This window comes from Mirounga angustirostris, unplaced genomic scaffold (assembly GCF_029215605.1).
Source record: "Mirounga angustirostris isolate CCGP_5_RB_7025 unplaced genomic scaffold, mMirAng1.0.hap1 SCAF_6, whole genome shotgun sequence".
NCBI classification, from domain to species: Eukaryota; Metazoa; Chordata; class Mammalia; order Carnivora; family Phocidae; genus Mirounga; species Mirounga angustirostris.
This window is the reverse complement of record NW_026991714.1, coordinates 71747031-71756500: the sequence shown is the minus strand read 5'-3', so window position 1 is coordinate 71756500 and position 9470 is coordinate 71747031. Positions and strand designations below refer to the sequence as shown.

General features: G+C 37.1%; 1 pseudogene; it reads left to right on the top strand.

The window, feature by feature from the left end:
* The first annotated feature begins 8050 nt into the window (after window positions 1-8050).
* Window positions 8051-8843, top strand: LOC123845431 (small ribosomal subunit protein eS4, X isoform-like; annotated as a pseudogene).
* Window positions 8844-9470: the final 627 nt, after the last annotated feature.

Genomic DNA, 9470 nt, shown 5'->3' with positions numbered 1-9470 from the left:
TGACCTGAGCCGAAGGCAGACGCTTAACGACTGAACCACCCAGGCGCCCCCTATTTTTAATTTTTTTTGAGGCACCTACACACTGTTTTCCAAACTGGCTGTACCAACTTGCATTCCCACCAACAGTGTAAGAGGGTTCCTTTTCTCCACAACCTCTCCAACATTTGTTGTTTCTTGCCTTGTCAATTTTTGCCATTCTAACTGGTGTAGGGTGGTATCTCAATGTGGTTTTGATTTGAATTTCCCTGATGGCTAATGATGATGAACATTTTTTCATGTGTCTGTTAGCCATTTGTATGTCTTCTTTGGAGAAGTGTCTGTTCACGTCTACTGCCCATTTTTTGACTTGATTATTTGTTTTCTGGGTGTTGAGTTTGAGAAGTTCTTTATAGACCAGCCCTTTATCTGTAGTGTCATTTGCAAATATCTTCTCCCATTCTGTGGGTTGCCTCTTTGTTTTGTTGACTGTTTCCTTTGCTGTACAGAAGCTTTTTATCTTGATGAAGTCCCAAAAGTTCATTTTTGCTTTTGTTTCACTAGCCTTTCGAGATAAATCTTGAAAGAAGTTGCTGTGGCCAATGTCAAAGAGGTTACTGCCTATGTTCTCCTCTAGGATTTTGATGGATTCGTGTCTCACATTGAGGACTTTCATCCATTTTGAAAATGCTCTATTCTTATATTTAATTACTTGAATATGAATGACTCTCCCTTCTGTATCTGTACATTGGACCACTCACCTGAACATCATTACGTTCTAATATCATCTTTGTCACTGACTAGCTAGGCAAACTGTGCCCAGTAAATTTGATTTGTTCCTTAGCCCTATTACCTATAATGTAAAAATAAAAATATCAGAGTAATCTATCTCATTTATTTTAATAAACTAATAAGGAGGGTGCCTGGGTGGCTCAGTTGGTTAGGCGACTGCCTTCGGCTCAGGTCATGATCCTGGAGTCCCGGGATCGAGTCCCGCATCGGGCTCCCTGCTCAGCAGGGGGTCTGCTTCTCCCTCTGCCCTCTTCCCTCTCGTGCTCTCTGTCTCTCATTCTCTCTCTCTCAAATAAATAAAATCTTTAAAAAAAATAAAAATAAATAAATAAAATAAATAAACTAATAAGGGGATATATGAAAGATTCTGACATCTGTGAAATGATATATTTAAGATGATTTACTCAGTGGTCCTTAAGGCATATGGATATATAAATTTCCCTCATTGAAATGGACACTATTTCACCAAGGTGCCAATAAGCAAACTACCTCTATAGAGGGCCAATAAGCAAAATTAATGCTGTTGAACTTGCGACCTATGCTATGTTCTGCAGTTCCATTGTAATTTGTGGTTCTGGTTTGAGTCAATACGTATGTAATCAAGGAAGGTAAGTAATACCCAGCCCATTTTTTTTTCCATAAGTAAATTAAAAAATAAAAAAGAAATGTCTTTTGGCAACCTACTATTGGGAAGATGTTATTGGCAATGACAAACGAGCTTTAGAAAAATAACTATTACCTGCAGTAGAAATATATGACTGAATGCCTTTGCTCCTTTACAGTAAATTCAGTTATCATAAACATTAAAAAGGCAAAATGGAGCCTGTTTTCGAGGGTCTATACAGCAAAGAGGGCAATATATCTATGATGGTATGTATCTGTGGGCTGGAACATTCCAGAAACAGAATACAGAACATCTTATAAAACAGAGCCATACAGATTTCAGGCTAGTCACTTCGAATTTAAAACAGACCTGATTCTGATGTTATGCTGTGCTTAAAACAAACCAACAGAGTAACAATAACAAAAAATACAACTTTTTTTAAATTACAGGAAAGAAAAACATAATCTTTCTCCATGAAAAATATACACATGAACATCTGAGGGGGATCTAGGCTTGGATATTAGATTCCAGGTCAAATACCTCTGAATATGGATTTTTACCCAAGATGACAACTCTAATTTTATTTCACAAATTTAAGGTAATACCATCTTTCCCCCCTATACTAATTACCATAGATGTATGGAATAGGTTCTGTGAATTTCATGCTAAATTGTGGCTCATGATACCCAACAAAACTAACTAATGTTTTTCAGCAAAGGTCCTGGCTAGTTTGTAATCAAAATAATATCTTGGGGAGCCTGGATGGCTCAGTAGGTTAAGCATCCAACTCTTGATTTCAGCTTGAGGTTGTGATCTCAGAGTCATGAGATCAAGCTCTCAGTGCAGAGTGCTGAGGCTGCTTGTCCCTCTCCCTCTGCCCCGCCCCCCAACACTCTCTTTCTTTCAAATAAATAAAGTCTTTAAAAATAATAATAATGTTTTGAGACTCAAGGATTCTAAGGATATTTTCAGGATTTGTTTTTCTCAGGTTTGGTATTTTTGGCATCCCTGCTTTCCTTAGCTGTCACCATAATTCTAGTCTCCCTTTTCAGGGGTTGTAGGGTTTTGTTTTTTGTTTTTTTGTTTTTTTTTTTTTAAGATTTTATTTATTTGACAGAGAGAGACACAGTGAGAGAGGGAACACAAGCAGGGAGAGTGGAAGGGGGGGAAGCAGGCTTCCCATGGAGCGGGGAGCCCGATGCGGGGCTCGATCCCAGGACCCTGGGATCATGACCTGAGCCGAAGGCAGATGCTTAATGACTGAGCCACCCAAGCACCCCACAGGGGTTGTAGGTTTTAAAGGGAAATTCTCCTGAAAAGTTCCAGGGGCAAAAAAAAAAGGGGGGGGGGATAAAATATTGGCATAACCATCCCAACACTGAGCAAGAAAGGAATAAGGACTGCTTTTGACCTAAGATGTTTGTGCTGGGTTGGGCAGAAGTAGGATGCTATTTCCTCCTTATGGGAATGATTAAGAGATTTTGATGATATTCATTTTCTCATTTGAGATTTGCTATTTTGGCAAGCCACACATGGGCAATGAAGTACAATTAGTGAAATTTGTATATAGTAATCTAAATGTTCAGCATCCCAGAAGAACTGGGAAGGAATTTAGACTGTCAGTGTATCTTTGACTCAAATCCCCTAAAACACTTAAAAAGTATTAGTAACTTTAATCACTTTTTGTACAATTTTTTGCACTTTGCCATTATAAGAACAGAAGGGAATAATATCGGTCTGAAAAAAAAGATATGACTGGTTTTTCCATGGCCCCTCTGTTTCCACATGTCCATTAATGAACTATAGGGTTGCAAGCATTTTGGAAAGCATGTGGCCTCATTGTATCCATATGAAGATCCAGAAACAAAAAGGGCCTCATCCCTTTCCAATCCACTGCACTGAAAAGATGCAAAAGACACTGAGATGCTTTGAAACATTTAAAAGACAAAGTCATGCTAATAATATCACTGATGGGGATCACAAGGGAAACCTGGGAAGTAAGAGGTCATTTATTCTGGGGCTTAAAATTATGTTATTTTTCTACTGAGGTCAAGTTCTGAACAGCAATAAAGCCTTTAAGTCCAATTCCCCTTACCCAGGAGGTAGGAAAAGTTTTAACAACCTTGGGGACCACTAGGAAGGCACTAATGAATGATAATTTATTCACAACAGTCAGAAAGAGCAACCAACTCTGAGACAGTGTGTTACAACTTCTGTAACTTTTGCAAACACTTAGGAAAGGTGGTGTTAATTTATGGATTAGGAATATTTAAAGTAACATTTCATCTACCTTTGATAAAGTCAGGTTGTACTAGAAGCCTAGTACAAGAGAATATTAGCTACAATACACACATGAAATATGTATAGATAGATCTAAGTATATTCACTTTTGGTCATGACCCATTAGCAGATAAGGAATCAATTTACTATATTTTAGAACAAAAAAATATATAGAAATTATCAGCATTCACTTCACAAAGTAAAGATTTATGAAACTTTGCTTCGTTTACATACGTTTTTACATTGGTTTGCTGTGTCTTTTGAGAGCTATATGAATGTTTCTCCATAACACAACCATATTCCAGTTCAAAACTTTTCTCCAGTGGGATAGTCCTAAGTAAAAACAGTTTTTCCTGTGAATCTACAGTAAAATAAACTTATTAACATGATTTCACATAACTCTTTAAGTAGCTTACTCATGAAGAACTATGTCAAAATTGTTAAGATCACAACATAGTAATACTGTGTCTTTGTGTGTGTATATACATATGCCCACATACATATATACATATACTATAGTATTTAATATATGTGTAAACATCATAGATGCACATACAGCACATATAATATGTATTCTATATTCTATAATATATGATTATATGTATATATATTTTATGTGTATATGTATTAAACATAATATATGTATATGTATATATACATAATATACATGTATTACATAAAATATATTTTATATATGTATACACTATATAATATATAATTATATGTGTTATATATATAATATGCATATTAGAATGAAATTAAACACATAAAATAGGGATTGAAAACACTAATCATTAAAGGATATTCTAGGGGCACCTGGGTGGCTCAGTTGTTTAATCATCTGCCTTAGACTCAGGTCATGATCTCAGGGTCCTGGGATCAAGGCCTGTGTTGGGCTCCCTGCTCAGGGGGGAGCCTGCCTCTCCCTGTCCTTCTCCCTCTACCTGCCGCTCTGCCTACTCATGATCCATCTCTCTCTCTGTCAAATAAATAAATAAAATCTTTTAAAAAATTTAAAAAAATAAAGGATATTCTAAAGGAACATGGTCAGCAGCATTCAGTGGCTACTTAGACTTTGCTGACTTGTGATTGCAGGATGAGAACAAGAGCTGGATTACTAAGTAAATTCAGGAAAATTTGTTCTAGGCTATGTTTGGTAGAAAGATAATATGGCAGGCTAGAAAAAAAAATGGAAGGAAGAACTGAGCTTTTGTTGTTTGGTTTGTTGGTTTTTTGAATTTTTTGCTTTTCACATATTTTCTGAGACATTATTGATATACTTTAGATTGCACCTACTTTAAAGCTACCACTTGATAGATGTCGACAGATGTATAACCCTTGAAACCATTACCACAATCAAGACAATGATGACATTTTTTACTCCATAGTTCCCTTGGGTGCCTGTGGAACCCCTCCGTCCCTTTTCCTTCCAGTTGCTTACATACCCACCCCCACCTACATCCCCAGATACCCACTGACCCGCTATTGCTGTGGAATGGTTTGCACTCTCTTAGAGCTATATGAATGAAATTAGTATGTTTTCTTTGTTTAGCTTCGTTCACTTAATGGGATTATTTTAAGATTCATTTAATGTTATTCTGACTATCAATAGTTCTTTTTAAAAATTTCTGAGTAATATTCCATTGTATGGATATACCACTATTTGTTTATCTATCTACCTGCTAATAGGGCTTATACAATAGATCTTTACTTTACCACAATCTACTTTTGAGTGACATTTTATCACTGCACATCCAGTATTAATTATAATATAGTATACTGACAATTCCCCATTTCAGTCTTTGTCATATTTTTCACATATTTTACTTCTACATATTTACCTGTACAAGAGCCACAGTACTTTTATTATTTTTACTTCAAAGAGTAAAATCAAAGATATTTTTTTAAAAAGGAGAACAAGAAAATCTAATATATTTCCCACATATTTACAATTTATGCTGCTATTCATTCCTTCATACAGATACAAACTTCTATATCTTCTATATTGTGTTTTTATCCTTCTACTTGAAAGGTGTTTTTAAACATTTATTATTTGTTTTTTATATAGATCTGCTAGCGGTGAGTGTTTAGTCACCTTTTATTTTTTCTCTTCTCTTCTCTTCTCTTCTCCTCTTTTCTTTTCTTTTCTTTTCTTTTCTTTTCTTTTTCTTTTCTTTTCTTTTCTTTTAGTAGGCTCCACACCCAGCATGGACCCCAAAGCAGGGCTTGAACTCATAACCCTGAAATCAAGACCTGAGCTGAGATCAAGAGTCAGACACTTATGGGCACCTGGGTGGCTCAGCAGCCAATTCTTGATTTTGGTTCAGGTCATGATCTCAGGGTCCTGAGATTGAGCCATGTTTTGGGCTCTTCACTGGGCATGGTGCCTGCTTGGCTTCTCTCTCCCCCTCTCCCTTTGCTCCTCCCCACCACTTGCACTCTCTCTCTTTCTCGCTCTCAAAAAAAATAATAGGGGCACCTGGGTGGCTCAGTCGTTAAGCATCTGCCTTCAGCTCAGGTCATGATCCCGGGGTCCTGGGATCGAGCCCCGCATCGGGTTCCCTGCTCAGCGGGAAGTCTGCTTCTCCCTCTCCCACTCCCCCTGCTGTGTTCCCTCTCTGGCTATCTCTCTCTCTGTCAAATAAATAAATAAAATCTTTAAAAAATAATAATAATAATAATAATTAATTAAAAAAAAAAGTCAGATGCTTAACTAAGCCACCCAGGCACCCCAGTCACTTCATTTTTTATAGATATTCCTAAGAGTATAGTCTACAGATAGACTTGTTTTTCTTTCAGGATTTTTTTTTTTTTAATTTTTTTAGAGAGGGAGAGAGAGAGGAGAGGTGAGGGGAGGGGAGGGGAAGAGGGAGAATGAGAGAGAGAATCTCAAACAGGCTCCACACCCAGCATGAAGCCCAATCTAACAACTCTGAGATCATGACCTGAGCTGAAATCGAGTCAGACGCTTCACTGACCGAGCCACCCAGGCGCCCCTTCTTTCAGGATTTTAAACATAATCTTTCCATTATTTTCCAGCTTACATTGCGTCAAATGGGATATCTGTTTTCATTTTATCTGTAACTGCTTTACTAAGATTGCTTTTAGGCTTACTTTTATCCTATGCCTTGTTGCAATTTTGTGTTCCTCATAGTTGGCATTTCTTGAATTTCTTGAATCTATTGGTGTATAATTTGCATCAAATTTGGAAAGTTTGTAGACATTATTTCATGAAATATTTTTTTCTGTCTCTCCTTTTTCAGGTATAGCAATTACAAATGGCCACTTAATACTATGCTAGAAGAGTTCACTGATGTTTTCTTCTTTGTGTCTTTAGTCTTTTACCTCACTGTTTCATTTCAGATAGTTTCTATTTATTCTATCTTCAGTTCCTCTGGACTTCTTTTTTACAGTGTTTAATTTTCTTTCCAATTTCATCCTACGTATTTTCCATTTCATATTTATCATGCTCAAGTTTTTCTCTACCATTCTGTACATTTGGAATATAATTATACCAACTGTTCAGTGTCCTTGTCCACTACTGCTATTATATTTACAATCTATATGTCAGTTTCTATTAATTATTTGTTTACTATATTTTGAGTTATAATTTCTTACTTCTTTGAATACCAATATAATATTTCATTGAATACCAGACACTATGCGTTTTACCTTGCTGAATCATGGATGGTTCTATATTCCTCTAAATGCTTTTCAGCATTATTCTAGAAAGCAGGCACATTAGTTGGAACTAGTGTGATTTTTTTTTTTTCTAAAATGGCTTTTAGATTTGTTAGCTGTGTTCAGAGCAGTGCTCAGTGTAGGACTAATTATCCCCACTACTAAGAAAATACCTTTCTGAGTATTAATTATCTCCACTAGTAGGATATCCTTTTTTTATCGTTGTTGGTTTTTGTTTTGTTTTTGTTTTTTGTTTGTTTGTTTGTTTGTTTTAGAGAGAGCATGAGCAGGTGGGGAAGAGGGAGAAGATGAGACTCTCAAGCAGACTCCACACTCGGTGTGGAGCCTGACACAAGGCTTGATCTCATGACCCTGAGATCATGACATGAGCCAAAATCAAGATTCAGACACTTAATGGACTTAGCCACCCAGGCACCCCTAGGATATCCTTCTGAGTACTCTAACTTATGTAGATTTTTTTTTTCCCATTCTGAAAATTAGAGTTTTCCACTTGGCTAGTTAGAACATGAACTATCCTTGGTTCTGTGTGAGCCCTGAGAAGCATTCCTCTGTTCTTTTCAGGCTCTTTGCATAGCCTTAGGGAGTTTCCTCATAAGCTTGTGTCAGTCAATATTCAACTTAAGACTTAGAGAGTACTCTACTCTCTTTTCTCAGGTACCAGAAGGAGGTGGTTCTCTTGTTGTGCCTAGCACAGCCATGGCTCATGATCCCCAGAAACATCTGAAGTATATAGCATCTTCAGAGCATTGGATGCTGAATAAACTGACCACTGGGTTTGTCCTTCATCCATCTACTGGTCCTCATAAGCTAAGAGAATGTCTCCCTCTCATTATTTTCCTAAGGAACAGACTTAATAATGTCCCAACATGAGATGAAGTAAAGAAGACCTGTATGAGGCATTTTATTAAGATTGATGGCAAGATCTGAACTAATATAACCCACCCTACTGGTTTTATGGATGTCATCAGCATTGTCAAGACTGAAAAGAATTTCTGTCTGATCCGTGACAACAAGGGTCACTTTTCTGTTCATTGAATTATACCTGAGGAGGCCAAGTATCAGTTGTGCAAACTGAGAAAGAACTTTGTCAGAACAAAAGGAATCCCTCACCTGGTGACCCATGATGCTGGCATCATCCACTCTCCTGATCCACTCATCAAGGTGAATGACACCATTCAGATTGATTTGGAGATTGGGAAGATTACTGACTTTATCAAGTTTGACACTGGTAATCTGTGTATGGTGACCAGAGGTGCTAATCTGGGAAGAACTGGTGTGATCACCAACAGAGAGAGACAACCTGGTTCTTTCAATGTAGTTCCCATGAAAGATGTCAATAGCAACAGATTTGCCAACTGGCTCTCCAACTTTTTTGTTATTGGGAAAGGCGACAAGCCATGGATTTCTCTTCCCTGTGGAAAGTGTATTCACCTCACCATTGCTGAAGAGAGAGACAAGAGACTGGCAGCCAAACAGAGCAGTGGGTAAAATGGTCTCTAGGTGACTTGATTGGAAGTCTTTAGAGTTAATTAAAGATAATACAGAAAAACTGGGGGGAAAAAAAAAAAAAGACTTGGAGAGGACTCCAAATCTTAGAAGCCATCTCTTTCAAAAGCTCTTTTCTCTCCAGTCCTCTGTCCTGTGAACTCCAGCTGCCTTAGCCTTCTTAGCCACCTATTTCTGTCCTTTAATCTCAGAAATAGCCAGGCTGCACCTGGGTTACTCCTCAACAGTACAGCTTGGAAAGTCTCTGCAGACCAAAACTCAAGGCAGTCATTGTGCTCACTAATCTGTTTTCTCTCTCACAGGAATCCCTGTCCTAAGCTCCAATATATGAAAAGTATTGTTTTATATATTTTATTTATTTATTTTTGTTGTTTTTTTCATGTAGGAGGGAAAAATTAGTATCTGTTATACCATACTGGCTTGAAGCAGAAATCCCACAGGGATGTTTTAATTTTTCTAAGGGATTTTTATTGTTTCCCTGTAGGGAGTGCAATATAAAACCTTTCATATCTTTCCATGAAATCTTCAGTAAAATAATCAGTAAATAACAAACTGTTGATAGTAAATATATTTTGAGAAGGTACAGAGACTCAGTCCTTCTTCAGTAAGT